Raw genomic sequence first — 5,592 nt, forward strand, 5'->3', positions numbered from 1 at the left:
ATATTTATTTAGTGTCTGTGTCTCGCCACTAGAATGTCAGCTGCATAAGGGCAAGAACTGCTATCAGGCCGAAACCAGTTTGGCTCAGTGGTAGAGTGTCGGTCTGCGGACTGAAGGCTCCCGGGTTCGATTCCGGTCAGGGGCATGTATGTTGGTTGCGGGCACATCCCCGGTGGGGGGTGTGCAGGAGATGCTGGTCGATGTTTCTCTCTCATCGACGTTTCTAGCTCTATCTCTCTCCCTTACTCTCTGTAAAAAAATCAATAAAATATATTTTAAAAAAATAAAAAAAGAACTGCTATCAGGTTTAGCTCAGTGTAGGCAAGTGCTCAATACATAGGATGTTGAATTAACGTAAAATCACAGGCCCAAGTCAATTTCTGAGTTACACATTTTAAATTGGAGTCACAAGACAAATGTGTTCGATGCTCTGCACATCAAGCTCTCTTAAATGCCTTAAGTATTTAAAATACCACATGTACAAATCTGGATTAGAATTGGGGTGAACTTCTCAATTGGCTGAGGAATAAGATCTGAGGCTGCAGACAACCAGTGTGATTTTTTAAAAAAATATATGTTTTTATTGATTTGAGAGAGAGAGGAAGGGAGAGGAAAAGAATCGACATAAAAGAGAAATATCTATTAGTCGCCTCCCACATGCATCCCAAGTCCTACACACACCCCAAGCACCCCAGAAAGAGACCAAACCCTGCAACCCAGACCTGTGCCCTGACTGGGAATCCAACCGGCGATCCTTCAGTAAACAGGGATGAAGCTCAACCAACTGGACCACACCAGCCAGGGTTACTTTTTTCTCATGACCTTGGCTGAGCCTTGACCATCTTGTAGGTATGTACAGCACAGTTGAGGGGATGCATGGGGGGCAGAAATCTAGTTCATGACCAACTCCTGAAGCATATGGTTTGAGTCCTGGCATGGGGCTGCATGTATTTCCCATTCACCAAAAGCCCCTATTAGCTGGCAGTGGCACTACTTTGTCAAAGGAGATGCCAGCCCATGACCTGCAGATTGGGTGGCCTTGCAGCTCACATTCCCCAAATCAATCCCATATTTCCTACTTTTCCGGTCTTCTGAGGTTGTCCCTCCCCACCCCGCTGCCCCACTGGGTTCAATGAATGTAGTTACTATTTGATTCTATTCTCAGTTCCCATCTGGCAGGGCCATGACTCTCAGAGATATTTATTCTCACGATACCAAATTGGATCCTCACACCTCCTATGGCAGTGTCTGACTCAGCTTGACATGACTGCCAAGGCACTGAATGACACCTCCCTTCCCTTTTCTTCCTTTAACAAACATTTGCATAGCCCTTCCAGGTATCAGGCAGTGTTCTAGCACTTTCCAAATACTAACCTACTCCAGCCTAGGAGGTAGGTACTGTTATATGAGGAAACTAAGGCTCAGAGAATTTAAGTTGACTCACCCAGGATCACACAGCTACAGGGCAGGGTTTCAAACTCCACCAACTGGCTCTGGAGTCTGTGCTTATAACCACGAAGCCTGGCTATCTCTTAACATTTTTCTTGTCTTTCTTTTCTCCTGCTTCCATTTCTTGCTTCGCTCCCTCTCTTTCCTTCCCTCTTTCCTTTCTTCCATTCCCTGCTTCCTTCCTGTCCCTGAGCAGCTGCCACCTGCTTCCCCTGGCCACCACCCAGCCTGGCACACCCTTTGTCAATTCTCTAGACCAGGTCCCGCCCTCCTGGGCCCTGCCAGTCCTTCCGTCAATACTCTCATTTCCCTGTGCCAGTGCATGGGGTATGCCAACCTCTACCTCCTCAACCCTTTTGCTCACGACGGCAGCAGCAGTTGGCAGAGGCCTGGGGAGCTGGGGCTTGGGCCAGCCTGGAGGGAAGCCAGATTTTGGGGAGTTACATGCTGTGCCGCACACCTTCCCCTGGCGTACACTTATCCACATCATGATTTCCCTTTCCCGCTCAGGGATTTCAATGTGATGCCAAGATTCTTGTGCTGCTTGGGGAAAACTTAGATAATAAGGGGCCAGAAAGAGAGATATGAAGAGAGAAGTAGAGAGAGAGAGAGAGAGAGAGAGAGAGAGAGAGAGAGAGAGAGAGAGAGAGAGAGAGAGAGAGGGAGAGAGAGAGAGAGAGAGAGGGAGGGAGAGAACACGCTTACACTACGGTGGAAGGCGAAGGAGAAGAGAGCCAGCTATCCAAGTTCTCTGATTAGAAGTGGCTCGCTGCAGTGCTGGGAAAAGGAGTGCCTGAATATCATCATTCTAAGTGTGAACTAATTTTTCTAAGTTTCTCAAAGGACACGTGTCCATGACCACGCCTCTGCATATGCCGTTCCCCTGACCTGGAGGTCCCTCCTGATAGTCTCTACCTGAGAGCTCTGCTCATGTGCTGCTGCCTCTGGGGAACCTTTCCTGAGCACCTACAGGGGATTTCCTCAGCCTTCCCTTTGGTGCCAGAGCATCTGCACACATGTGCGCCTCTCTCTCTCTCCCTCTCTCTCTCTCTCTCTCTCTCTCTCTCTCTCTCTCTCTCCCTCCCTCCCTCCCTCCCTCCCTCCCTCCCTCCCTCCCTCTCTCAATTGTCTTATAAACTGCTGTCTTCTCTGCCAGCTATAGCCTCCCTGAAGACAAACCATCTTGCCTGATGCCAATTCTCCTCACAGTCTCTATTTCTATGCTTGGTACATGGTTGGTCCCTGGAAAATGCTAAGAGACACAGGAAGACTCAAAGATCAGGCCTTCACAGAGGAAGGAAACGTTACTATGAAAGTCTCAAGATGAGATGACTCTGGATACAGCACTTACCAGCTGTGTGACCTTGGGCAAGTCACTTAACCTTTCTGTGCCTCATATTCCTCAGGAATAAAATGGGAACAACATTAGTTTGTACCACATAGGGTTGTATGAGCTAAGACATGTAAAGCACATGGAACAATGACTGGCATATGCAAATCACTCAGTAAACGTTAGTTGTTGTTGTTCTTATTAAGATGAAACTAGTAACAAAGTTGTCCAAAGATTTTAAGTAACAAAAGTGATTTTGCTAAACTGTAAAGGTCTTTGCCACCATCAGTTTAAAAAAATCTCAGTAGAATAGCAGTGGCTGATCCAACATGATTTCCAGAATTAATTCCTAATCTGCAGGCCACATTGCTACTTTTTTTTTGAGCAAATGAAATGGTGAATGTGACACTGGCTTTTCTAAATGATAGAATGACAGACAAAATCATGATGGTTTAATAAAAGGCTTATCACCTGGCTCTATGCATGGCCAGTTCTGGGACTTATCCAGCTCCAGACCCTCAAGAAGTGTTTTCACTCCCCAAGAACTGGCTACGGGGAGCCAAGGCAGGAGCTGGCGAGAGAGAGGCAGAGCTGGGTCTGTTGTTTTGCTTTTGACGTGTTGGAAAATCTCGTTTGTGCCTATTCACAAAGGTGAGTCACTGTCCACTCTTGCCAACCCTGTAAAGTTATTTTTTTATTTTTATTTTTTTGGCTATCAGATTGAGGAAATAAAAGAGCATGAAAATCTTTGGAAACGATTTTATCTGTACAGATAGGAAGGCTGAGACCCAAGGAGGGGAAGAGACCTGTTGAAAGACACACAGTAACATGTTATCAGGGCTAGAACCCTGGGCCCAGGACCCCTAACTTGAACACCTCCTACCCCAACCCCAACTACAGTTCTAGAATAATTCACGTCCATTAGAGCTCTGCCCTTCCACTGGCAATTGCCTCCAAAATCTCAGTGCTCCCCAAGCTGAGAGCCCGTGCCCTTAAATGGAAGGTGACAGAGGCCCAGCAGAATCAGGGCTCCTGTTCAGAGGTGGAGCCACACTCCAGCTCCCCATCCCCCTGGCCTCCTTCTGTCCTTGGCAATCACCAATCTGTGAGCTCAGTGTGTATCAGTGAGCTCAAGTTTTTTGTGTTTTTTTTTGTTTGTTTTGTTTTGTTTTTAAGATTCCACATATAAGTGAGGTTGTATGGGATTTGTCTTTCTCTGTCTGACTTATTTCACTTAGCATAAATGCCTTCAAAGTCCATCCATGTTGTCCAAATGTCATTCTTTTTTGTGGCTGAATAATATTATATATATATATATTCTTTTTCAAATTTGCTTTCATATCTTGGCTATTATAAATAGCTACAGGCCCCGTGCACGGACATCCCCCGAGGGGTCCCGGATTGCAAGAGAGCACTGGCTAGGCTGAGCCCCCCCACCCCCGGGTACACAATTGGGGCAGAGGAGGGATTGTGGGAGGGTTCCAGAGAGTGTCTGGCCTGTCTATCCTAGTCCCAATCTGCCAGACCACAGGAGCAAGCTAACCTACGGGTTGGAGCATCTGCCCCCTAGTGGTCAGTGCATGCCATAGCAACTGGTTGAACAAATGGTTGGACACTTAGCATATTAGGCTTTTATTATATAGGATACTGCAATGAATGGGGGAGAGGGGAATATATATCTTTTTGAGCAGTGTTTTCATTTTCATCAACTAAATGCCCAGAAGTGGAATTGTTAGATCATATAGTTCTATTTTTAACTATTTGAGGAACCTCCATACTGTTTTCCATAGTGGTTGCATCAATTTACATTCCCATCAACATTGCACATGTGTTCCCTTTTTTCCACATCCGCCAACACTTACCGCTTGTGTGTTTTTTTTTTTTTTTTTTTAATAATAGCTGTTCTAACAGGTGTAAGGTGATATTTCACTGTGGGTTTTTTTTTTTTTTTTTTGGTTGTTGTTTTGTTTGCTTTTTGTCCATGTGAGAATTACATCATATGCTGTGGATTCTCTCCTCCCCCCAGTTTTATTGAGAAATAACTGACATACATTACTGTGTACATTTAAGACATAAAGCATGGTGCACATATATTTGATTTACATATATTGTGAAATAATTACCATAATAGATTCAGCTAACATCCACTTTCCCTTAAAGATATAATAAAAATAAAGCCAAAAAATGTTTTATCTCTTTGTGATGAAAACTCTTAGGGTTTACTCTTATCATACAGCAGTGTTAGCTATAGTTATCCTGTTACACATTACACCCCTACTACTTATATATCTTGTAAGTTTGTACTTTTTGACCACCTTTCTCCAATTCCCCCTCCCCTAATGGTTTTGATCTACATTTGAACATGCCAGGTTTGAGCATACTGTAGTGTGCACCCTGCAGACGGATACTCCCTCTCGTTCTAAGTCTTCACTCTCCTGTGGTTCTAAAACGGGTCTTTCCATATCCTCCAGCTCTCCTGAATATTCCTTTTATCTCTAGCTCTCAGGAACTCTAATGGACGTGAATTAATTTAGAACTGCAGTTGGGGTTGGGGTAGGAGGTGTTCAAATCCCCTCCCCGACCCCTGCTGCCGCATTCGTGGCATACCTGTTTCAGTTTCCCCACCCGCTCCAGGGGAGGTGGACAGGGGCTGACTGGAGCCCCGCAGGTGAGCACCTGCGACGCCCAAACATCTTCTTACGGCGCATGCGCGGAAGCCGCGGGGGGGAGGGGGGGAGAGGGGAGGGGCGCCCAACCCAGTTGGAATCTGTCTCCGCCTCCTTCCCGCCATCGAGGACTCGGCGCTCCTCGCT

The sequence above is a fragment of the Pipistrellus kuhlii genome, unplaced genomic scaffold (assembly GCF_014108245.1).
Source record: "Pipistrellus kuhlii isolate mPipKuh1 unplaced genomic scaffold, mPipKuh1.p scaffold_m20_p_11, whole genome shotgun sequence".
NCBI lineage: Eukaryota > Metazoa > Chordata > Mammalia > Chiroptera > Vespertilionidae > Pipistrellus > Pipistrellus kuhlii.